Raw genomic sequence first — 27,091 nt, 5'->3', positions numbered from 1 at the left:
CAGGAGTTTTACTGGAACCATTGGGCAAGACTCAGGCTTCCCACAGAAATCACAGGTGTCAGGTTGTGTGCCTGGGGTTACTGGTGCCACCTCAGTCACCACAATGGGAACCACACCTGAGAATAAGGTCAGGTCGAGTAGCAGGGAAATAGAAGCATCAAAATATCATAATGTGGATCATGACACCTGAATCCTGTTTCTAAAGGCCCAGGCATCCCTGAACTGGCTCTTAAGAGGATAACTCCTGGGCTGGGTGTGGTGGCTCACACTTGTAATCTCAGCTACTCAGAAGGCTGAGGCAGGAGAATCTCTTGAGCCCAGCAGGCGGAGGTTGCAGTAAGCTGGGATTGCACCAGTGAACTCCAGCATGGGCAAGAAAGTAAGACTCCATCTCAAAAACAACAACAACAAAAAGAAATTATTCAAACATTAGTATAGAGACAGAAAATAAGAGAACAAAGAGAGACCCGTGCAACAACAACCAGGCCCATCACACATGACTGCAGAGACCTGTGGGACACCATGGCCATGATAAAAGTGAACACAGAGACCTGTGGGACAACGTGGTTGTGATATGGGTGAACACAGAGGCCTGTGGGTCAACATGGCCACAATACAGGTGAACATGGAGACCTGTGGGACACTATGGTTGTAATACAGGTGAACCCAGAGACCTGTGGGACACCATGGCCATGATACAGGTGAACATGGAGACCTGTGGGACACCATGGCTGTGATACAGGTGAACACAGAGACCTGCGGGACACCATGGCTGTGATACAGGTGACTGCAGAGACCTGTGGGTCACCATGGCCATGATACAGGTGGATGGATAGACTTGAGGGATGACACCCAGCACGTGGCACATATACCAGAGACCCAAAAAGAAGACAGAGCAGAAAATCAGAAAAATTTGAAAAATATTCTCCCAGAAACTGAACTCTAAGGAAGAAAAAGAAAACAAACATTTTCAGAAATAACAGTCAAGACTTGAAAATCTGTTAAAATGCACCCACCCTCAGGCTGATGTCACTCAGTTCAGAAAACCAGACCCAGGTACATCACAAGCTGTCAAAGTCTGAAAAATACCATAAAATCATGTATACGGTCCACAGAGATTTCATATTTATAGGGTCCAGCCCTATAGGGTTCTGTGAGCCCCTCCCTGCAGGTGCAGAGATGAGAAACTGTGGAAATAAAAGACACAGACACTGAGAGAGAGATGAGAGTTTGGAGGTCCATTGCCAGCTGAAGTGTGGAGACCTAAAGTGGCCCCAAGTGCCTGGATGCTCTGACTTAATTTATTGAGTACAAAGCAGGGAGAGGGGAAGGTCAGGGGAGGTAACCGTGGTGGCCAGTGACAGGGTCAGGTAAATCTCTTGTCTTGGAGACAGGTGGCCCAGGACTTTCACATAGCCGAGGCAAGGAGAAAACTGAATGTGTCAGTCCTCTTCATGTATTTGTCAGAAATATGAAGGACATTAAGATTATGTTACTATTATTCTTCCCTTTCAAGAAAAAGAGCAACCAGGTGCAGAAGCAGTGTGTCAGAGTGGATGTGGAATGTGATCGCTGAAGCCAGCATCACATAGAGACAGTTAAGCTCCCGGATGTCTGCAGGTATCCCTGACAGCTGTCAGGCCCACCACAGGAGCTTGGGGGAGTGGAGTTTTCTCCTGTCTTCCCCAGGAAGGAGACACCATGGCCATTTTGGATGCCTCCTCCCCTAGCTGGCTAAACAGCAGGCACTTCCCCAGCATGGGTGCTTCCCCAGCGTGGGTGCTGCCACACAGCCGAGGTGCCCTCCAGCAGCCCTATGTTGGTGTGACAGAGGGCTTAGGGCATCATGACTTAGGGTCACTTTGTTCACAGTGTCATCTCAGTTCCATGCTTCATAACCCGAGAGTAAGATTAAAGGTTATATTGAATATATATCTTTATAGGTAATTGTAAGATTATATATGATTATATGAAGGAATAACTATGTGTCTACCTTTCTAATTTTCTTCTAAATCAGTGTTTATATGAGAACAGGCTGAGGCTCCAGATCCTTGCCAGAGCACTTTCAGGGTTTACTCCTACATATATTAAAAAAAACAGAAGAATGAGAAAATTCCTCATCAGAAACAATAGAGAGCAGGCATGAATAGAACTTTAACACACCAAAAGAAAAAAAAAAATGTCCACTCAGAAATATGTATTCTGTAAATCTCTACTTCAAAAGAGAAGGAGGAGCGGGGTGTGCTGACTCATGCCTGTAACCCCAGTGGTTCAAGGCCAGCCTGACCAACATGGAGAAACCCCACCTCTACTTAAAAGTACAAAAATTAGCCAGGTGTGGTGGTGCGTGCCTGTAGTCCCAGCTATTTGGGAGCTGAGGGAGGAGAATCGCTTGAACCCAGGAGGCAGACATTGTGGTGAGCCAAGATTGCACCGCTGCACTTTAGCCTGGGCAACAAGACGGAGATTCCATCTCAGGAAAAGAAAATAAATAAATAAAGAAATAAGCTGTTGAGCCACAAAAAGATATGGAGGGGCCTGAAATGAATATGGAAGAGGCTGGCCTCAAAGGCTAAAAACTGTCAGTGTCCACCACAGAACATCCTTGTCAAACTGCTCAAAACCAGTGGGAGCGAAATGTCATCAAAGCTAGCAGAGAAAAAAACTAAGAGAGGACTAAAGATTTTCCTCATGAGGTAGGGTGAGCCAGAAGACAGAACACCTTCCCAGTCTGAAGGGAAATGTAAACCCAGGGCAGGGCATGGTGACTCACACCTGTAATCCCAGCACTTTGGAAGGCCAAGCCATGTCAATCACCTGAGGTCAGGAGTTGGAGACCAGCCTGGCCAACATGGTGACACACTGTCTCTACTAAAAATACAAAAAAAAAATAGCTGGGTGTGGTGCTGGGCACCTGCCATTCTAGCTACTCCAGAAGCTGAGGCAGGAGAGCTGCTTGAACCTGTGGGGTGGAGGTTGCAGGGAGTTGGTATCATGCCATTGCACTCGAGCCTGGGTGACAAAGGGAGACTCCATTTCAAGAAAAAGATGCTATACTGAAAACCATAACATTGCTAAGATTAAAGGTGTTATGAGAGAGGTAAAAACCCACAGAGTGGAATATTAATTCTTGCCAAATTGAAGATTCAGTGCAAACCTAATCAAAACCCTAGCAAATATTTTTGAGGTGACTGACAAGTTGTATATCTACCTAATTTTTAAGATTAAAACTTGTCAGGGCTGGATGTGGTGGCTCACACCTGTAATCCCAGCACTTTGGGAGGCCGAGGCTGAGGCAGGAGAACCACTTGAACCTGGGAAGTGCAGGTTGTGGTGAGCTGAGATTGGGCCATTGCATTCCACCCTGGGCAACAAGAGCAAAACTCTGTCTCTGCAATAAATAATAATAAAACCTGTCAGTTGCCAAAAAAATAATTTTACTCAAACTTATATACATACAATGAAAACTTACAAAGCTGGAAGACTTGCATCATCTTGGACTTACATGTAATGTGGAACAATTGTGACAGTGTGGCATGACTCAGGGTGAGAGAAGGGAGACACTGTACAGACACTTGATTTATCACAAAGGCATCACTGCAACTCATTGAATGGACTTTTTTTTCTTTTGGAAACAGAGCCACCATGCCTGGCCATGATCTTCTCAATGTGTGGTGCTGGAGCAACTGCATGTCAGTATGGAAACACAGTTCCCCAACCCACACTTCATATCATCTAACACCATACACCAAAACTTATTTATTTATTTATTTATTTATTTATTTATTTATTTATAATTTTTCTGAGATGGAATCTCTGTGGCCCAGGCTGGAGTGCAGTGGTGCAATTTCAGCTCACTGCAACCTCCACCTTGTAGTTCAAGTGATTCTCCTGCCTCAGCCTCCCATGTATCTGGGACTACAGGCAAGTGCTATCACACCTGGCTATTTTTTTTATTTGCAGTAGAGACAGGGTTTCACCATGTTGTGCAGGCTGGTCACAAAATCCCTACCTCAAGTGATCCACCCACCTCAGCCTCCCAAAGTGCTGGAATTACAGGGTGAGCCAAAGCCCTGGCCACCATACACCAACATTTAAATTAAGTTTGATCGCAGTCTTAAATGTGAAAGGAAAACAATAAAGCTTCTAGAATGAAATATGGAAGAATACCTTCAAGAGCCTGAAAGTAAGCAAAGACTCTTAAATAGGACAAAAACATATTACTTTTAAAATGAAGATTGGTAAGCTGGACTTTACTGAGGAAACCACCAAGAGAGTCAACGGGAAGCCACGAACTGGAGCAGACAGTAGCAGTGAGCAAAGCCCACAGAGGACTTGCTTCCAGAATGCATGAGTCACTCCACAAATCAGAGAAAGACTACCCAAGTCAGAAACGGGGAAAGCTTTGGGCACTCACAAAGACAATATCAAAATGGCAAGCACACTCTCCAGGGAAATGTCAGTGAAAGACATGATGCAACAAGAGTTTATCTCAACTCAGGCAAGTTCACCCTCGCGTTCAAATGCTGAGAATGTGAGCGACTCCCACAAATCATGAGTGAGAAACCCGGTCAGCACATGTGACCCCAGCATAAGCCTACACTGCGACTACCTGCTGTCCATTGAGAACTGAGCACTCTATGCACAAACCAGGCACAAGGGCATTCATGGCCCACAAACAGACCCAACCATGACAGCAGCCCACGGCAGGAGGGGTGGCCAAACGTGGCACCCAAACCAAGCACCACAGTGCAATATGCGAGACACAAGCACACAGATGACTCCAACAGCACAGACGTCACAGAGTGGGAGCAGCCAGCAGCATCCCATGGCTGAAGTGCTGGCTGCTGAGGATGGGGCACCCTCATGGGGTGAGTCAGGGTTGGGAAAGGGCCCTGACAACAGGCTCCGAGTCCAGGGTTCCACCCAGATTGTGACTGCAAGTGCCTTTTCTGGGTGAGGGTCCCATGTCCCCTTTGACACTGCTTTCTGAATGTCCCAGCTTGGCTGCACCTACCTGTCTCCATCCTCCTCTCACACAGGTCCATCCCAACCATGGAATCACGTTGGAGAAGGCTCTTGAGCTAGGAGCACTGGCCCAGGGCCTCTGAGGGCTCCGGGGAAATATAAGACCCAAGTCAGTGGGCAAGTGAGTCCATGCCTGGAAGGGGCCAGAGAGGCTTGTCTCTGAGCTCTAGTGCGAAAAAGATGAAGTTCAGGTCTAGGACAGGGCATGCCCTGCAGAGGTGGGGAGGCAGGCAGGGGAAGCCACACAACACCCAGCAGGTCTCTCTGGAGAACCCATCTGACCCGGGGCTCCTGAGGAGGTGCCTTGGGGCAGAGAGCTGGTGAAGGCAGTGGCCCCGGCTTGGGGGACATGGCTGGAGTCAAGGACAGGACAGGATGGACTGCTGAGGGTCTGGCTGCATGGGTTGACAGGAGCAGACCCCAAGAGACAGACAGAGCTGGGCAGAGTGGGCAGTGCCAGGCATCGACAGGCCCATCGCAGTCAAGAGAGCCTCCACTTCCTGCAGCCACAGGCTCTGCTGTCCAGCAAGCCACAAAGGTCAAGCACCTTACCAGCCTGGGCCCCTCAGACTGCCCAAAGATCTGCCATCCAACTGGACCACTGCCCTGCAGAAGTGAGTTCCCAGCCTCAGGCCCCAGGCACTCTTCTCCCAGGGCCAGTTCAAGTGCAGGCTGCTGAGGTCAGCTTGGAACTGAGGTTCCACCATAATCTCCTGCAAACAAGGGCCTGGGAATCAGAACACTGAGGAAGCATCCGGCACAGGAGGGAGGCTGGCTGCCACATGCTGTGGCCTGCTAGGACAGAGAGGCCACCATTCAGACACAAGACCCATGTGTGTGATTGACCTGCTGATACCAGTTCTGGGATCTGAGGATGAGAGTCAGAGGCCTGTGTGAGTGAGGGGAGGCTGTGCCCTGACACTGGCCTGGCAGGCTCAGATAGGATGTCAGAGGGGAGACACTCTGGGCCAGCAGAAGGAGCCGGGGCTCCGGTCCTGTCCTACCCTGGGGTTGAGCAGCACATCCCTCCTCTGAGAAGGGGCACACAACCAGGGACAGGGCTCAGCAGGAACCCACTGTGGTGACTGCAGTTGATACAAGGTTGGGGAGAAGCAGAGCCACCTACCTTCTTACATTTGTTGGCAGGAAGGGAGCCCTCCTCAGTGTCAGAGGAGGCAGAAGAGCCAGGCAATTTGACTTTATCAGCCAGGAAACGAGCTTTGGGAAAATGGAGGCAGGTCCTCCAGGGTCTCCACTGCTGGCAGCCTGCACAGCCTGTTCTCCAGGCAAAGACCCTTCACTCCCACTCTCCATCCACCTGATCTCCAGGCTGTGAAGCCCTCCCTGGCCAGACACTGGGACATGGATGGGCATAGAACCCAGGACCCGGGGTGTACTCTGAAGAAAGAGGCCTTCCCTTGCCTTTCTTTTCCTTCCCCTCCACGTGGTTGCTGTACTGCTGGGCCCCAGCCGTCAGCTCCCAGGAAAGCCAGTGCACAGGCCTGTGGGGGAGGATGGCTATGGGGATGCTGTTTCTAGATCTGCTATGGAAACCAACACATTACCTGCTTGTTTAAACTGAATCTCTGAGAGTCCCTGCTCGCTGGCCAGGATGGGGCAGAACAAGGCACCCCCAAGACTACCAAAGCATCCCACCAGGCAGACCCCGTCATCTGTGATGAGTTCTTGGCCTGCACCAGCCCCAGGACCCTTCATAAGCATCACCTCTGCCTGGCCTGGGGCCTCGGCACAGAAGAGGATTGGAACAGAGTCACCTACATCCACACTGGTTTGGGAAGAGGTCACAGGCCTAGTGGGAGGTCACCTCATCATGGGGTGAGGTCATCAGCAGATGGCTGCATCTCTTCTTCTTTCCCTGAAAACAAATACTTCACTATTTGTTGCTTTTCATGAAAAAGTAAAGAACATTTTACAGTTTAGCAGTCTTGGGATAACATTAACGATAACAACAGTGAAGAGGCTGGGGGCTCCTTGAGGCTCACATGAGGCCTATGCCCATTCTGCAGAAAAGAAAATGAAGGTGGCTGAGGGTGCACAGTGTTGAGGGGAGGGAAGTGGGGTGGAACTGGACATGTGCGGTGCTATTTATATTACACAGGTAAAGAGCTGGAGGTACTCAAGGGTGCACAATTCAGGGAAGCTCACGCCCAGCCACCAGTGCCGGGAACAGTCAGAGACACTACTGGACACTGCCAAAAGCATGTGGTTCTTTCTCGGCTGTGCATTTGCTGTTAACCTTCTGCAATGCAGCCTTTCCCTGCTCCAAATGCCCAGGTCTCGAGTGGTGACCTACGGGTACCTAATGTCAGAGAGTTCTGTCCTGGGGAGGCGGCCAAGTCATGGTTCCTCTGCCTTCCCAGGTGCACTTCTCCATGATAACACCCTCCCACACCAGAAGGACACATGGCATGGAGTTAAGGCTAGGGTCCAGCCTCACATCCATGGCCATTCCAACCTTGGCAGAGTGGTACAGGTGGCCACATTCGACTTGTTCTGGGGACCTTTGTGCTCCCCTCACTGAATGCCCCCTGCTGAGAGGCAGCCCTGGTCTCCGCACCTCTGCTGGGGGCCAGTTCCAGGAAGGGTACTCAATCACCATGTCCAGGGTCATGTCTGGGAGGTTGGGAGTCACATCACCACCCTCACTCTCCTACTCTGAGATGGGGTCTGAGGCCTCATAGCCATAGAGAGCAAGCAGCTCATCGAAGGGCATGTCGCTGCTCTGAGTTAGGGAGGGGAACAGGGCCCTATCAGGAGGGACTACTCAGGGGGTTCCTGTACACTCTCCCTTACCTGAGCCTTGCTTGCCACAACCAGGGCTACTCTGACACACCCACAGCAGCTCCTGACATGCAGCAATCCCCAGCCAGACCTCAGGCTCAGCCCCTCATTCGAGAGCTCCTTCACAATCCCTCAGAAAGACATTGTAACACAGGAGTCACCGGCTGAAGAATAGGGCACCAGCCTGCCTACAGTGCCTCCTCACACAGGGTGAATGACGGGAATACAAGGATGCTACTATTTTAACTCAACATCAGTTTATCAAAGGGGAAAAGCATAACCTGAAAGCCATTTGGTAAAATCTGACATTTATTCTGGATTTAAAAAAAAAAAAAAAAATTCCTCAGGAAACTACATAAACAGGCCAGACACAGGGGCTCACACCTGTAATCCCAGCATTTTGGAAGGCCAAGGAAGGCAGATCACTTGAGGCCAGGAGTTCAAGACCAGCCTGGGCAACATGGCAAAATGCCATCTCCACTAAAAATAAGCTACATGCCTCCTATCGTCCCAGCTAATTGGGAGGATGAGGCAGAAGAATCACCTGAACCTGGGAGGCAGAGGTTGCAGTGAGCCAAGACCGCACCACTTCACTCCAGCCTGCGTGACACAGCGAGACTCTGTCTCAAAATTAAAAATTAAAAAAAAGAAAACAAGTAAAGAAACAGAAGGATGCTTCATAAATATAATGGAGAAGCTGTCGATTTACACTGGGTCAAAAATGAGTAACCAGAGAAATCGACATCACGAATGCAAACAAGAGCGCAGTGATGAACACATACCTTGATGGTGAGCCCATGTAGGCTGCAGGAAGTAGAAACAGGACATGTAATTCCCCAGAAGGAAGAGACGTCACCCTCTCCAGCACTGCTTTTAAATCCCCATGCCCCCCTCATCAGAGCCTCTTCACCACTGAGGTTATACCTGCCTGCTCAGATTCCACCCAGCCCTGGGGTTCACTTTCAGTATCCACCTTCCTGATCCCTCCCTCGTATTCTCTCAGGATGTCAGCATTGGTCTCTCCTCCACCCCAGCTCCTGCCCAGACTCCTCCTGGGGCTTCAAGTACACAAACAACCTCCCGGCCCATTCGCAGCCCTTCCCCAGGTGGGACGTCCACGAGTCCCCCTTTAGTTCTCACAGGACCCGGCAGACAGAACAGATTCTGTATGCCCATGACCACCAGGAGTGTGCAGGTGGGAGGGCTGACACGGTGGTCCCAAGGTCCCTGGGTGTCCTGGGTGAAGCCCTGTCTGAAGAGCACTAAGCCATGGTCTCTGTGCTGGGCCACACTGACACTCACACTGATGGTGCTGCACCAGCAGCCAGCCACAGCCCATCGTTCCTGGAAGCCACACCCAGGTGTGGCACCATACCTCACAGACCAAAAGCAAACTACCCAGTTTCACTTCAGAAGACGGCGGGCACATTCTGTGAAGTCGCATTCTGAGCAGACACCTCCATGTTCTGTGTAAGGGCATGGGAAGCAGAGTGGCTGCTGCCTACCAGGGTGAGGGGGCTTCTTCAAGGAAACATTCATGGAATGGGTAGTGAGGCGAGGGGGTTCTTCTTGAGGTGGCTCCTTCAGGGAAGCAGGTGTGGAATGCGTGGTGGGCAAGGGGGGTTTTCCTGTCCTTTCACCTCAAGAGTACAGCCACTCAGACAGAAGCCTCACAGGCAGGCAAGGGGGGCTGCTACTTCAGAGGAAACAGTTGACCTAACTCCTGCAACTGTAGAACTCAAGACTTGGCCAAAAAGTTTGACAACATAAACTTGCCAAATTTCCAACATTTACAAAACTTGTGATGAGGTCAGCAGTGACATTAACGGTTACAGTCAACTCTAACCCCCAATGTGACTGTATCTGGAGACGAGGTGTTTATAGAAGTGACTAAGGTCCAGTGAGGCCATGAGGGTGGGGCCCTGATCCAGTAAGATTAGTAACCTTTTACGAAAAACACCAGATGGCTCCCTCGGGTGGGTTCTCTGTCCACCACGTGAGGACAGAGAGTAGCACCGGAAGCCACTCTGCGGGACCTGTTCATGGACCTCTCTGCCTCTGCAACCGTGAGGTTCGCTGTTAACGGTCTCAGACTCCACTCCACAAAACTACCATTTGCTGAGTTTTGCTGTGGCATCAAAGAAGAACACTCCATTATCTGAAAAACTGTTAGATACGCCTTCCTTTTCCAACAATAGTTCTGTATGAGGCTGTATGTGTACTTCAACCATAACACCTTATCACAACAGACTAACATCTCCCTTAAAAGACAGAAGTGGGCTAGGCATGGCTCACCCTGTAATCCAAGCATAAAATGCCAAGGCATGAGGATCACTTTGAGGTCAGGCATTTAAGATCAGCCTGGCCAACATGTTGAAATTCCATCTCTACTAAAATCACAAAAATTAGCTGGGCACGCTGGTGGGTGCCTGTAGTCTCAGCTATTCGGAAGGCTGAGGCAAGGCAGTCACTTCAACCTGATAGGTGCAGGTTGCAGTGAGCTGAGAATTTGCTACTGCCCTCCAGCCTGAGCAAAAGGTCTGCACTCTGTCTCAAAACATAAAAGAAAGAAAGAACTTGAGTCATGTACGGTGCCTCACACCTATACTCCCAGCACTTTGGGAGGACCAGACAGAAAAATTGCTTGAGGTTAAGAGTTTGAGACCAGACCTAGCAAAATAACCAGAACTCTACAAAAAAAAAAAAAAAAAAAAAAAAAAATCAAATAAAAAGGTTAGGCCAGGCCCAGTGGCTCACAACTGTAATCCCAGCACTTTGGGAGGGTGAGGTGAGTGGATCATGAGGTCAGGAGATCAAGATCATCCTGGCCATCATGATGAAACCCTGTCTCTACTAAAAATACAAAAACAATGTTAGCTGGGCCTGGTGGTGTGCACTTGTAATTTCAGCTACTTAGGAGGCTGAGGCAGGAGAATCGCTTGAATCCAGAAGGTGGAGGTTGCAGTGAGCTGAGATCACACCAGTGCACACCAGTCTGGGTAACAAGAGCAAGACTGTCAAAAAAAAAAAAAAAAAAAAAAAAAAAAAAAAAAAAAGACTGAAGCTGGACTTTCATATATGCTTCTCTATTCAAAGAGATTTGGAAAACTAAAAATTCATTCTTTGCACTAATAGATTTTTTCTTTTGGAACGCAGAGGTTTTCTTTCATTTTCAAAAAAGTATTTATATTAACATGTAACTGACTTGTTCAAGCTATTTTATTCATTTATTTATTTAAATTTATTATTATTTTTTAATTTTTCTGAGACCACTCTGTCACCAGGTACCAAGCTGGAGTGCAGTGGCACAATCTCGGCTCAATATGACCTCTGCCTCCTGGGTTCAAGCAATTCTCCTGCCTCAGCCACCCAAGTAGCTGGGACTACAGGCACATGCTACTATGCCTAGCTAACTTTTGTATTTTTAGTAGAGACTGGGTTTCACCATGTTGGCCCGAATGGTCTCTAACTCTTGACCTCATGATCCACCCACATCAGCCTCCCAAAGTGCTGAGATTACAGGATTGAGCCACAGCACACAGACGTATTTTTATTTTTTGAGATGGAGTCTTGCTCTGTTACCCAGGCTGGACTGCAATGGCACAATCACGACTCACCACAACCTCCACCTCCTAGATTCAAACAATTCTCCTGCCTCAGCCTCCCAAGTAGCTGGGATTACAGTCATGCGCCACCGTGCCTCACAGTTATTTTTTATTTTTTATTTTTTTTATTTTTTTTATTTTTTTATTTTATTTTTGCATTTTTAGTAGAGACAGGTTTTGCCATGTTGATCACGCTGGTCTTGAACTCCTGACCTCATGATTCTCCTGCCTTGGCCTCCCAAAGTGCTGGAATTACAGGCATGAGCCACCACACCCAGCCTATTCACATCATTTTAAATGAGTTAGGAAATAATATTCCTACATGTCAATTTTAACTTTTAATGTAGTAAAAAAGCAATAGATAAAACCCATTAACGAAGCTCCTTAAAACTCTGAATTTTTTTTTTTTTTTTTTTTTTTTTTTTTTTTTTTTTTTTTCTTTTTGAGACAGGGTCTCACTCTGACAACCCAGGCTCCAGGGTAATAGTGCCATCTCAGCTCACTGCAACCTCCACCTCCCAGGTTCAAGTGATTCTCCTGCCTCAGCCCCCTGAAGAGCTGGGACTATAGGCATGTGTGACATGCCCAGACAATTTTTGCAATTTAGTATTGGTGGGGTTTTACCATCTTGGCAAGCACTGGTCAGAGTCTGTTTGGTGAGCAGGGAAGAGGCTTTGTCTCCGCCTCTGAAGGCTGGAGAGCACTGGATGAAGCACATGTGTGGGGCCACCACGGGTGCCACCTCCCACCCAGGATTGCTTGCATGGTGAAGGCTGTTTCACCCCAGGTAGGACATGCATTGTGTGACACTGAAAACAGCCCACAAACAGACCTCTGTCCTGACCCCTGCTGCAACCTGATGAAGCTCAAGAACAGCATGCACTGGTGGGGAAGCCAGACACCAATGGCCACGGCCGAGGGTCCACTGATACATAACGTTCAGAACAGACCATTCTACAGACAGAAAGAGGCTCATGGGGGCCAAGAGCCAGGAAAAGGGACAGAATGTTTTCAATTAGAGTCAAAACCTGCGTGATCATAGATACACTAAAAATGAATTAATTATAAACTTTAAAGTAGGTGTATTTTTTGTTTTATAAATTACCTCAATTTTTTTATATAAAAAGGCAAACAAAACCATAAGTTATCATTATTACAATGTTCTCTCTCTCTCTCTCTCTCTCTCTCTCTCTCTCTCACTCTGAGGCAGAGCCTTGCTCTGTCACCCAGGCTGGAGTGCAGTGGTACAATCTCGGCTAACTTGAACCTCTGCTTCCCAGGTTCAAGTGATTCTCCTGCCTCAGCCTCCCAAGTAGCTGGGACTACAACTGTGCACCACCATGCCTGGGTAACTTCTGTATTTTCAGTACAGATGGAGTTTTTTTAGTTGTTGTTATATTTTTCTTTATTTTTCTTTATTTTTCTTTTCTTTTTTTTTTTCCGAGATGGAGTTTCACTCTTGTTACCCAGGCTGGAGTGCAATGGTGCGATCTCAGCTCAACACAACCTCTGCCCCCTGGGTTCAGACAATTCTCCTGCCTCAGCCTCCTGAGTGGCTGGAATTACAGTCACATGCCACCATGCCCAGCTAATTTTTGTATTTTTCGTAGAGAACGGGTTTCACCATGTTGACCAGGATAGTCTTGATCTCTTGATCTCGTGATCCACCCACCTCAGCCTCCCAAATTGCTGGGATTACAGGCGTGAGCCACTGCACCTGGTCCACAGATGGGGTTTTACCAAGCTGTCCCAGGCTAGTCTTGAACTGTTGACCTCAAGTGATCCGCCCACTTCAGCCTCCCAAATTGTTGTGTGAACAGTCACAGGAACCCACAACATTGCTCATGTACATACAAAAACCCTCAATAAAATACTGGCAAACTGAATCCAGCAATGTATAAAGATGATCATATGCCATGAACCAGTGGGATTTATAGCAGGAATGCAAGGTTGATTCAAAACCAAAACTCCATTACTATAATACACCACAACAATAAAATAAGAAAACCAAAACATGGGATCATCTCAACACGTCAAAATCAACAAAATCCAACACCCTTTCATAATGAAAAATACCCAACGAACTCAGAACAGAAGGGAATGTCTCAACCTGACAAAGAGCATCTAGGGAAAATCATACTCAGCACTACCCTCAATGGTGAAAGGCTGGATGCACTCTCTAAGCCACCACGCATACAACGACATGTGCTCTCACCTCTGATGCACCACAGAGAGTTGCAGGATGCAGTCAGTGCAACAACATGAAATAAAAGGAAACAAGATTGGTAATGAAGCCAGGCACGGAGGCTCACACCTGTAATCCCAACACTATGGGAGGCCAAGGCAGGTGGATCACCTGAGACAAGGAGTTCAAGACCAGCCTGACCAACATGGTGAAACCCTGTCTCTATTAAAAAGAAAAGAGAATAATCCAATAGATACAATAAAAAATGATAAAGGGGATATCACCCCCAGATTACATAGAAATTCAAAGAATCATCAGAGATTATTACAAACAACTCTATGCACATAAACTAGTAAACTTGGAAGAAATGAATAAATTCCTGGACACTTGCATCCTTCCAAGGCTAAATTAGGAAGAAGTCGAAACCATGAATAGACCAAAAGCAATGTCTGAAGTTGAGGCAGCAATTAAGAGCCTACCACCCCAAAAAAGCCCAGGTCCACATAGGATCACAGCCGAAATTCTACCAGACAAAGAGGAACTGGTATCATTCCTTCTGAAACTATTCCAAATAATCCAAAATGAGGGAATCATTTCCAAATTATTTCATGAGACGAATATCATCCTGCTATGAAAACCCGGCAGAGGCTCAGCAAGAAAACAAAACTTCAGGCCAATATCCATGATGAACAGAGATGCAAAAATCTTCAATAAAATACTGGCAAGCCGATTGCAACAGCACATTGAAAAGCTTATTTGCCATGATCAAGTATGATTCATCCCGGGAATGCAAGGCTGGTTCAACATATGCAAGCCTATAAACATAATTCACCACATAAACAGAAGCAAAAGACAAAAACCACACGATTATCTCAATTTATGCAGAGAAGGCCTTCGACAAAATTCAACAGTCCTTTATGCCAAAAACTCTCAATAAACTAGGTATTGACAGAACATATCTCAAAACAATGAAAGTTACTTATGACAAACAAACAGCCAATATACTGAATGGGCAAAAACTGGAAGCATTCCCTTCAAAATCTGGCACTAGACAAGGTTGCCCTCTCTCACCAATCCTATTCTATATAGTACTGGAAGTTCTAGCCAGAGCAATCAGGAAAGAAAAAGAAATAAAGGGTATTCAAATAGAAAAGGAGGAAGTTTAATTGTCTCTATTTGCAGATGATATGATTGAATATCTAGAAGACCCCATCATCTCAGCCCAAAATATCCTGAAACTGATAAACAACTTCAGCAATGTCTCAGGATACAAAATCAATGTGCAAAAATTACAAGCATTCCTATACACCAATAACAGACTTAAAGAGAGCCAAATCAAGAACGAACTGCCATTCACAATTGCTACAAAGATAATAAAGTACCTAGAAATATAACTAACAAGGACCTCTTCAAGGAGAACTACAAACCACTGCTCAATGAAATAAGAGAGGACACAAACAGATGGAGAAATATTCCATGTTCAAAGTTAGGAAGAATCAATATCATGAAAATGGCCATACTGCCCAAAGTAATTTACAGATTCAACACTACCCCCATGAAGCTACCAATGACCTTCTTCACAGAACTGGAATAGTCACCTTAAACTTCATAGGGAACCAAAGAAGAGCCCACATACCCAAGTCGATTCTAAGCAAAAAGAACAATGTGAGAGGCATCACACTAGCAGACTTCAAACTAAACTATAAAGCTACAGTAATTAAAACAGCATGGTACTGGCACCAAAACAGAGATATACACCAATGGAACAGAAAAGAGACCTCAAAGGCAACACAACTTATCTACAACCATCCGATCTTTGACAACCCTGACAAAAACAAGCACTGGGGAAAGGATTCCCTTTTTAATAAATGGTGTTGGGAAAACTGGCTAGCCATGTGCAGAAAGCAGAAACTGGACCCCTTCCTGACACCTTACACTACAATTAACTCCAGATGGATTAAAGAATTAGGCATAAGACCTAACACCATAAAAACCCTAGAAGAAAATCTAGGCAAAACCATTCAGGACATAGGTGTACGCAAGGACTTCATGACCAAAACACCGAAAGCATTGGCAACAAAAATCAAAATAGGCAAATGAGACCTAATCAAACTCCACAGCTTCTGTACAGTAAAAGAAACAGTCATTAGAGTGAATCAGCAACCAACAGAATGGAAAAAAATTTTTGCAGTCTACCCATCTGACAAAGGGCTGATATCCAGAATTTACAAAGAACTGAAACAGATTTACAAGAAAAAAAACAAACAAGCTCATTCAAAAGTGGGTGAAGGATATGAACAGACACTTTACAAAAGAAGACACACAGGAGGCCAACAAACATATGAAAAAATGCTCATCCTCACTGGTCATTAGAGAAATGCAAATCAAAACTATGTTGAGATACCATCTCTTGCCAGTTAGAATGGCAATCATTAAAAAATCTGGAGACAACAGATGCTGGAGAGGATGTGGAGAAATAGGAACATTTTTACAATGTTGATGGGAGTGGAAATTGCTCAACCATTGTGGCCGATAGTGTGGCAATTCCTCAAGGACCTAGAAATAGAAATTCCATTTGACCCAGCAATCCCATTACTGGGTATACATCCAAAGTATTATAAATCGTTCTACTATAAGGATACATGCATACGAATGTTCACTGCAGCACAGTTTACAATAGCAAAGACCTGGAATGAACCCAAATGCCCATCGACGATAGACTGGAAAGGGGAAATGTGGCACATATACACCACGAAATATTATGCAGCCATCAAAAATGATGAGTTTGTGTCCTTTGTAGGGACATGGATGAACCTGGAAACCATCCTTCTCAGCAAACTGATAAAAGAACGGAAAATCAAACATCCTATGTTCTCATTCATAGGCAGGTGTTGACCAATGAGAACACATGGACACAGGGAGGGAAGCATCACACCCTGGCGTCAGCTGGGGAGAAATAGGGGAGGAACAGCAGGGGTTGGGGAGTTGGGGAGAGATAACATGGAGAGAAATGCCAGATATAGGTGATGGGGAAGAAGGCAGCAAATCACACTGCCCTGTGTGTATCTATGGAACAATCTTGCATGTTCTTCACATGTACCCCAAAACCTAAAATACAATTAAAAAAAAAAAAAGAAAGAAAAGAAAAGAAAAAGAAAAAAAAAAAAGTACATCCAAGCAATGAAATGTTTTTCATCAAGAAAATTGAGTGACCTACAAAGCCATGAAAAAACGTAGATGAATCTGATATACATATTACTAAGTAAAAGAAGCCAGTCTGGGTGGAATGTGGTGTCTCACATCTTTAATCCAGCACTTTGAGGTCAGGGTGGGTGAATCACCTGAGGTCAGGAGACAAGCCTGACCAACATGGTGAAACACCGTCTCTACTAAAAAGTACAAAAATTAGCTGGGCATGGTGGCGAGTGCCTGTAATCTCAGTTACTCAGAAGGCTGAGGCAGGAGAATCACCAAATTCTGAAGGCAGAGGTGGCAGTGGGCCAAGATCACACCATTGCACTCCAGCCTGAGTGACAGAGTGCTGCTGCTTCTTTTCTTTTTCCATCTCAGAAGATGAAGAAAGGAGAAGAAGGAGAAGGAGAAGGAGAAAGAGAAGTAAAAAGAGAAGGAAGGAGAAGGAGAAGAAAGCGGAAGGAGAAGGAAAAGGCGAAGGAGGAGGAGAAGAAGGAGAAGCAGAAGCAGCCACCAGTCTGAAAAGATCACATAAGGTATGATCCCATTTCTGTGACATACTGGAAAACTGCAACCATGGCTTGTTGCAGGCTCAAACTGTGGGCTCAAGCAATCCTCCCACCTCAGCCTCCCAAGTAGCTAGGACTCCAGGCAAGTGCTGCCACATCCAGCTAATTTTTATTTTTTTTCTTTGAGACAGGATCTCCCTATGTTCCCCAGGCTAGTCTTGAACTCCTGAGCTCAGGTGAACCTCCCAGCTCAGCCCCCCATGAAGCTGGCACTGACAGCATGGACCACTACATCAAACTAATTTTTTTTTTAGAAAATGATAAAGACAGGCCTTAATATGTTGCCCAGACTTATCTCAAACTCCTGGTCTCAGGTAATCCTCCCCACTTGGCCTAGCAACGTATTGGGATTACAGGCATGAGCCACTGCACCCCACCTGATTTTTTAAATAAGTTATTTTTTTTATTGTTGAGTTATGTGACTTGTTTTATACGTTTCTGGATATTAACTCAGTTATATGACTGGCCAATATTTTCTCCCATTCCATAGGTTGACTTGTCACTCTGTGGATGGTCTCCTTTGCTACACAGAAGTTTTTAAGTTTGATGTGCTCCCACCTAATTTTGCTTCGATTGCTTGTGCCTTTGGTGACATGTCCAAGAAGTCACTGCTCATTCCAATGTTATAAACAGTTTATTAATTTTTTTTCTTGGAGTTCTGTACTTTTAGGTCGTAAATTTCAGTCTTTAATCTGAGTTAATGATAATAGATAATGCATTATGCGGTAGTATTCCATATAATGGAATTATATGGTTTGGATCTGAGTCCTTGTCCAAATCTTATGTTGAAATATTACCCCCAGTGTTGGAGGCGGGGTCTGGTGGGGGTGATTGGATCATGGAGCAAACCTGTTATGAGCAGTTTAGCAGCAACCCTTTTTGGTAATGTGTAGCAGGATACGGTTAAAAGTGTGCAGTCCTGCCCCCAGCATCTTTCTCTCGTCTTCCTCCTCTCACCACGTGAGTGCTGATTCCCCTTTCTCCTTCCACCATGAGTATATGTTTCCCAGGAAGCCAAGCAGGTGCCAGCATCATGTTTCCTTTACAGCCTGCGGAACAATGAGCCAATTACATCTATGTTCATTAAATATTACCCAGTCTTGGGTGTTTCTTTATAGCAGTGCGAGAATGAACTAATACAGATGCCAATTCCCCAAGGCTCCCTTATCTCCTGGCAGGAGGCTCTGGCCGCAGCTTATCTGTGAGCCAGGAGAGAGCAGGGGCAGCTTCCTTGTGGAACTTGGGTGCCTCTGTTCTGCAAGTCCTCCTGCCCACTGGCCTCTCCCAGGACCCTCGCCAAGTCATTGTGCAAGAGCAGGTGCACCCTGGAGCCTCTGCAGCCCAGCCTGAGTGCACTTCTCCACCGGAGTATCTTCCCCATGACCTAGGAGCACATTGGACTCCCCAGAACAGCGAGAGCCCAATCCCAAGCCACAGGAATTCCCAGTGTTTCCAGGACTGTGACACAAACCTAGGGATACCTAGGGGGAGATCTGGCAGCCAGCACTTGAATGGGGGAGGAGACCCCACTCTCAGAGCACTGAGAGGAATGAGACACGTGGGCTCCTGGGCAGCGGAGGTTTGAGGCATGCCTCCCACCGGAGGGCCAGTCCAGAAAGGGAGCGACCTATTCAGCCTCTGCCCAAGGGAGCCCTGCAGCCGAGAACAACTAAGGAAAGAAATGCAGGCAGGCGTCAGTGATCACAGTAGGCTCCTCAAAGGTCCAGGACATGGTGAGGGTCCATCGCTCTCTGGTATCACCACAAAGCAAGCCTGAAAATGCGAAGTATAAAAAAAGCTATGCAGCAGGGGTTTAGCCTTGCTGCCAGGGATTAGCCTAGCAGCCAGGATTAGCCTTGAAGTGAGGGATTAGCCTGGCAGCTAGGGATTAGCCTTGGAGCCGGGATTAGCCTAGCAGCCAGGGATCAGCCTAGCAGCTGGGATTATCCTTGCAGCGGAGGATCAGCCTTGCAGCCAGGGATCAACCTTGCAGCCAGGGGTCAGCCTTGCACCCAGGGGTCAACCTTGCAGAGAGGGATCAGCCTGGCAGCTGCTCCTCTTACGTGCCATTTATTGAATCACAGCCCTAACTAAACATCAACACTGACCTGCTAATAAAGCACCTGTGAAACGAAGCGCAGGTCCCCACACAGAAGGGTCCCGGACGGAGCCCTGGCTCCCTGTCGAATCCAGGAGCGAAGCAGCTGACTAGACCCAATTTACAACACAGCGAATGCAACACCAGCCCTCCCGCATGAGACTGAGCGCAAGAACTCTAACAATCCAAAAAGACGCTGTATCCCCTCAGAAGACCCAGGTCTGCGGAGGGGCGTGAGGTACAGCCCGGACCCCCAGCTCAGTCGCATACACCTGGGCTGGGGAAAACAGAGTGAGGAAAACCGCGAAGCTGCGTCTGCGCGCTGGACGATTGCAGTCCCACACATAAAAGCCAGGCCTCTCCCCGACCTCCTGAGCCCGCAACCGGGTTGTACCCATGACTGACAGACAAAGCTCCGCCCTACTCCCCGCCCCTTTAGCACCTCTTGACTGCCGATTGGAGGGATCGCCTTGGTCTCAGCGCTGATTGGCAGCTTGTGCTAACAGAAGGCTAGGGGCTGGTGCTTCGCCCTCCACCACGTCTCACACCCTGAGGGGTGCCGAGAGGACGCCCGGCCACAGTGGACACTGTAGCAGGAGAGCACGAGAGACTGTGAAGAGCACGGGGAGCCTTTGTCATGCAGTGTGAAACCCTGTAAACCCTCTGCCCGAGACCTTCATATTTTAGCCTGGAAGACCCCCAATCCTCTCACCCTGAAAATTTCCAAATCCTCTCAGCCTCCAGACACCAAATCCTGTCACCTTGAGGGACTTTTTTCTTTTTAGATGGAGTCTTGCCCTGTCGCTGGGCTGGAGTGTGGTGGCACAATCCCGGCTCACTGCAACACCTTGAGGGACTTTAAATCCCCTCAGCATAAAATTCCGATAAAGTACCTCAGCTCAGAGACCCCAAATCCCTTTACCCAGAGGAACACCGAATCTCCTAATGATTAGATCCCCAAATATTCGTAACCCGAGGAGCCGTAATTCGCCTCACCCTAAAGCACCCCAAACCGCTCAGCCTGAGGAACCCTAAATATCTCACCCACAGAGAGACCAAATTTCTCCAAACTCAGATAACCTAAATACTCAGCCTGAAAATCCCAATCCCTTCACCTTCAAGGACTAAATGATCTCAATGTCAAAGACCCTAAAGCCCCTTAATGAGAAACCCAAATCTCCTTTACCTGACACCCAGAATTTCCTCAGTCTCAAATATCCCAAATTCTTTCATGCGGAGAAATTCCAAATCCCCTTAACCTTTCCAAGACTCAAAGATCCCAAATCCTTTCATCCAGAGGAACCCCAAATCCCCTCAAATCCTTCAACTTGAGCACCCCCTTGCTCCTCCTCACCCTCTACGTCCCTCCCCTGCCACATCTCCTCTTGTCTCCCACTTCCCTTCCCAACTCCGCGCCAGGCGGACTCCACGGCCACTTGACCCGCGGCCAGGCCGGGATGCGCAGGACGCGGTGTCTGGGGCCGCCGGCATGCAGCGTGCTGCTGGATGTGCTGTCTTGCTGGTCAGTAAGAGCCGCTGGGCCCCGGGTTTGGGGACCGTCCCAGGACGGACACTGCCCCAGTTCCAAGATGGTTTGCAGCGACCGGAAGGCTGCTTGCACTGGTCCCTCCGCGGACTTTGCAGGCCGCACCTCTCGCCACGCGCTGCGCTGCGCGCACCTGCCATTCCTAGGGGTCCCGGGGTCCCGGGGTCCAGGTACCCCGCGTCTCAGGCCCAGGGGTCTGGAGGGTCTCGAAGCACCCGGGGCGCCGGGGCTGCCTCCACTGCCGGCAGCAGGAAGTGGCCGTGCAGGAGCTGCGCGCACCTCTCTGTTGCTGGCCTGGCCTGGGCAGTGATTCACGCAAATGGCGGGCCTCGGGGGTGGGGGTGGGAGCAGCCGTGGATCTCCCAGGACGTTCGCGCCTCCGCCCCTGGGTGGGCGCTCTAGGTGCTTGAGGAGGAGCTGACCTGGCCTTGGCGCCCAGCGGGTCGATGGAATATGAACCCTAGTCCTAGGGCGGGAGAGACACTTGGAGAGAAAAGCTGGGTCCCAGACTTTGGGACCTCGGGAGACCCAAACCTGTCCTGCAGGTTTTCCGGCTGGATGAGGGAAGTGGCGCCCGAGGACCCCGCCACCAGGGTCCCAGGAACAAAGGCCGCGTGCTTGCTCTAGTGGCTGAAGGGACAATGGCTCTGCACTTCAGTCACTGCGGGGGGCGGGGGTGTGCTCCTCCCCAGAGCCTGTTTCCTGGATCTCTGACCAAGCCCTCTGACCTCTGAAGTAGACCGTTGTTAGGGGGGTCCAGGGGACAGCACCAGGTCCCTGTGGGGTGTCTGCCAGCCCTGGGTGCCATGTCCTGAGCAGCTGTGCTGTCAGTTACTTAAACATGTGTGTGGCACTTTCTGGCTGCCAGGCGCTCAGTGGCATGCAGATAACCGAAAGTGTTCCCTTAAATGGCCTGTGAGGGAGGTGCAGCCTCAGGGAGTCGCCTGCTGGAGTCCACACAGCCGGGAGGTGCTGCCACGGTGGGGTTGGGTGTGGCTGCTGTGTGCCAGGGGTGGCGGCCAGGCCGAGGGCACCTCCATCTGGAAGCTCTGGCCTCTCACAGTGCAGTCCACAGGTTCCAGATGGGGCTGTGGGGGCAGTGTGAGGGCAGAAAGGCCCCTGGGGGTCAAATGAAGAGAAGGTGCCTGTTCCGGGGACCCCAGGGCGTTCTTTCCAAGCAGAGGGAAGCCCGGGTTCGGTTGTCATGGGGGTGTCTGTCTCTAGCTGGAGTTACTGTGGCAGGGAGGTCAGAAATGAAGGCCAACCGGTGTGAGCCTCTGCCTGCTGAGAGCTGCAGGGAACAGCTGCAGTCCTGTGATCCTAATCTTCCACAGCGCAGCAATTGCAGGAGCCACCTCCCTGATGTCTGCCCGCAACAGCGATGCCAGCCACCCCTGCGCCCCTGCAGAAGCTGGGCTCTTACATGACAGCCACCTCTGCCCCAGCACTCGCCTCTCCAAGCACTGTCCTGGCTCTGGGCCCCTGCACTGCCCGTTCTGTTTTGCATTCCCTCTGCCTTTTCTGCCCTGTGAGGCAGACCTCTGCTGTCTTCACTGCTTTATTTTCCCAGACTCAGCCAACATCGAAGGCGTGCCATGTTCTAGGACCCTTGCAGCTGGCATGCAGGAGGAGTGTGAGGTTCCCTGCCCCTCCTCAGACTCTCAGAATTCAGAAGAGCCACGCTTTTTAGTCTTTGCCCTGCTGGGCCAAAGGACACCCCTGCCTTCTTTTCTCTCTGGGGTAGACACCCCATGCTTTTGCTGTGCACCTGCCACGTGGAACAGGGAACAGCCCCCGCCCTGGCTCTCTGTAGCTGACTACTGCTTCCCTGGCCACCCTGGGCTCAGCAGGGCCCCAGGAGACCCAGTGCCATGTGACACCTTCTGTAACTGTGGAATTCAGGAGAATGTGCTTTTGATTCCTGAGTCACTGCCTAGCTGGCATGTGCCCTGGCGTGAGGGTCAGTGACAGGCAGGGGTAAGCATGAAGTCATCTCCACTATGCCCCAGCTTTGGCGCTTTCCTGACTTATCTGTGCATCTCTTAGGTTAAAATAAGCCCTGCCTGTTTTAAAAAATGTTTATTAAACATCCGCCCTGGCCAGGCTCTGAGCAGCCTCCAGGGTCTCTGTTCTGAATACAATAGGCCCCTCCTGGTGTTGGCAGGCTGGGGGTGGGGGGGTGGAGATTAAGTCCAGTATCCCACAGGTGACTGCATAATTCCACATGGGACAAGATGGAAAAAGAGCAGAACTTCCCTTTTATTTTTATTTATTTACTTATTTGCTTTTTATAAACTGAGACAGAGTCTCACTCTGTCACCAGGCTGGAGTGCAGTGGCACAATCCTGGCTCATTGCAACTTCCATTTTCTGCTTTTAAGCAATTCTCCTGCCTCAGCCTCCCAAGTTGCTAGATTATATTCATGGGCTGCCACACCCGGCTAAACAGACTTTTTCCTTTTGTGAGAGGGACACCTGTGTGGATAGCCAGGAGGGGAGATAAAACTGAGTGGAAGTGAGAGTCACTTTGGTGCCCGGCACCTTGTCTCACACCTGCAATCTCGGCACTTTGGGAGTCTGAGGCTGGGGGGTCAATCCAGCCTGGGAGTTTGTGACTAGCCTGATCAACATGAGACTCATGTCTCTACTTTTAAAAATAAAAATAAGATATTTGGGGAAGAGAAGTGCCTGTGCAAAGGCCCTGAGGTGAGCGTTTGCCTGGTTTGTTCAAGGAGCAGAGGGAGGGTGTGAGGAGGAAAAGGCCTGGGGAGTTTGTGCTCATGTGAAGGTGATGGGAAAGGGGTGTAACTTGGGCCTCTCACGTTCTGTGAGAAGAGCTCTTGCTGTCAGTGGGAGCAGCGGTGAGAGGCCTTGAGGCAGGGCAGTTGTGGGGACCCCACAGCCCAGCTGGTTGGAGAACCTCGCAGCTCCCAGCCTCTTCTCCCCCTCCAGCCTCCCTGCCCTTTGCTGCCCTGTCGTTGGTGAATGTCCTGTATAAGTGAGGATTTTGCTGCGGGTATGACTTCATCCAGTACCCCTACCAGCCAGATACCATCACCCATGGGCTCACGGCTGGGGTCACCATCATGACCACTGTCATCCTTGTAAGGCAGGAGGGGTTCAGAGGGACAAGGAGGGTGACAGGTTGGGGTACAGCCTAACCCTGGGTTCCTGATGGGAGTGACCTGGAGGTCTGTGGTGGGCTGGGGGACACAGCCTTGCCCCGAGTGGTACTTGTGGGTAATAGGAACTCACTTTTGTTTTTTGAGATGGAGATTCACTCTTGTAGCTCAGACTGGAGTGTGATGGCAGGCTCTCCGCTCACTGTAACCTCCATCTCCTGGGTTCAAGTGATTCTCTTTGCCTCGGTCTCCCCAGTAGCAGGGACTACAGTCGTGCACCATCACACCCAGCTAATTTTGTATTTTTAGAAGAGACGGTTTTCACAGTGTTGGTCAGGCTGTTCTTGAATGCCCGATCTCAGGTAATCTGCCCACCTCAGCTGGGATGGCAGGCATGAGCCATCCAGCCTGGCTAGGGCACCCTTAGAGTTCCCAGCTCTGCAGCAGCCTTTGGGAGGCCTGTGGGGAGGACTGAGGCCCAGTGAGGGCCCACGGGCTGAACAGGACCCCCGGTGGTCACTGTGGCTGCCTGACACGAAGATCTCGGCAGGAGAAAACCACCTGGTGCACACGGACCAGCTCTATTCCCACTCTGACGTCAACAGCTACGTGGCTGTCATGTACAAGGTGTTGGGGACCTTCCTGTTCAGGGTGGCTGTGAGCCAGTTTCTGATGGACTTGGCCAAGTACACGATTGGCCGCCTGTGCCCCAACTTCCTGGCCATCTGTGACCACCAATGAAGCCAGGTCAACTGCTCGGTCTATATGTGGCTGGAGATGGTGTGCAGCGGAAATGCTGTTGATGCCACCAAGGCCAGCCAAGTGTGGACAAGCATCATTCACAGTGGGAGCTTGTGCGAGCTTGCTTGAGGGGCAGTGGGAGCTGAAGAAGCTGCAGAAGCCAGATGGTTAGGATCCAGCAGGCAGGTGGTCAGGCAGCAGGGAGGCCTCAGGGCTCCCAGCACCCTGCAGACAGCAGGAGGCCGGGGGGAGCGTGCTCTGTCTCCCCCACATCTCACCCCTGCCCTGCTCTGTGCTGTCTTCTTACCATCTCTACTGATATATCCTTAAATGTGTCAACTCATCGTTGTCCTTTTACAAAATCAAAATATTGATTGACAAGCTTAGGGTAATATCAGACCAAAAAAAAAAATTAAAAAATCAAAATAAAATTTGTATAAGATAAAAGTCACCATTTCATCAATTTTAATGTGTACAGTTCATTTTTAGTACATTCACAATGCTGTACAGCCATCTCCTCTACCTAATTCCAGAATATATTAATTTCATCAGAAGGAAACCCACAGCATGGGTAACATGGCAAAACCCAGTCTCTATGACCAATCAAAAAATTAGGCCGGGTTAAGTGGCTCACGCCTATAATCCCCGCACTTCGGGAGGCTGAGGCAGGCAGATCACCTGAGTTTGGGAGTTCGAGACCAGCCAGGCCAACATGAAGAAATCTTCTCTACTAAAAATACCAAATAAGCCAAGCATGGTGGCACATGCTTGTAATCCCAGCCACTCGGGAGGCTGAGGCAGGAGAATCACTTGAACCTGGGAGGCGGAGGTTATGGTGAGCTGAGATTGTGTCATTGTGGTCCAGCCTGGGCAATGAGAGTGAAACTCCATCTCAAAGAAAAAAAAAATTAGCCAAGCCTGGTGGTGGGCACCTGCAGTCCCAGCTACTGGGGAGGCTGAGGTGAGAGCATCACTTGAACTTGGGAGGTAGAGGTTTCAGTGAGCCAAGATTGTGCCTACCTCAGGCTTGGTCTCACAGTGAGACCCTGTCTCAAAGAAAAGGAAAATAAGGTAAACAAAGAACCCTTGTACTCATTAGCTGTCACTCCTCCCCCAGCCCTTGGGAACAACCACTATCCTATTTTCTATCTGTAGATTTGCGTGTTCTCAATATTTCATATAAACGGAATCATGCACTATGTTGTCTTTTATGTCTGCCTTCTCTTTTTCTAATTTTTTTTTTTTTTTTTTTTAAGATGGAGTTTCACTCTTGTTACCCAGACTGGAGTGCAATGGTGTGATCTTTGCTTACCATAACTTCCTCCTCGTGGGTTCAAGCAATTCTCCTGCCTCTGCCTCCTGAGTAGCTGGGACTACAGGTACCCACCAACACCCCGGGCTGATTTTGTATTTTTTACTAGAGACAGGGTTTCTCCATTTTGGCCAGGCTGGTCTCGAACTACTAATCTCAGGTGATCTGCCCACCTCGGCTTCCCAAGTGTTGGGATTAGAGGCATGAGCCACGGTGCCCAGATTCCTTTTCTAATTAAAAAAAAATTTTGGAGAGCTGTGCAAGATGGCTTACACCTGTAATCCCAGCACTTTGGGAGGCTGAGGTGGGCAGATCATATGAGGTCAAGAGTTCCAGACCAGCCTGGCCAACATGGTGAAAACCCACCTCTACTTAAAATACAAAAATTAACCAGGTGTAGTGGTGTATGCCTATAATACCAGATGCTCAGAAGGCCGAGGCAGAGAATTGATTGAATCGAACCTGGGAGGCAGAGACTACAGTGAGCCAAGATGGTACCATTGCACTCCGGTCTGATTGAGAGACTGAGACTCTTGACAAAAATAAAATAAAATAAAATAAAATAAAATAAATAAATAAATAAATAAATAAAACTTGGTCAGACGTAGTGGATCACACTTGTAATCCCAGCATTTTGGGAGGCTGAGGTGATCAGATCACTTGAGTTCAGGAGTTCGAGACCAACCTGATCAACATGGAGAATCCCCATCTCTACTAAAAACACAAAAAATTAGCCTGGACTGGTGATGGATGTCTGTAATCTGACCTACTCAGGAGGCTGATGTGTGAGAATCACTTGAACCTGGGAGGTGGAGGTTTCAGTGAGCTGACTGTGCTCCAGCCCGGGAGAGAGGAGACTCTGTCTCAAAAAAAAGTTGTTTTTGTTTTGCTC

The sequence above is a fragment of the Saimiri boliviensis genome, chromosome Y (genome assembly GCF_048565385.1).
Source record: "Saimiri boliviensis isolate mSaiBol1 chromosome Y, mSaiBol1.pri, whole genome shotgun sequence".
NCBI lineage: Eukaryota > Metazoa > Chordata > Mammalia > Primates > Cebidae > Saimiri > Saimiri boliviensis.
Note: the sequence above shows the minus strand (reverse complement) of the source record.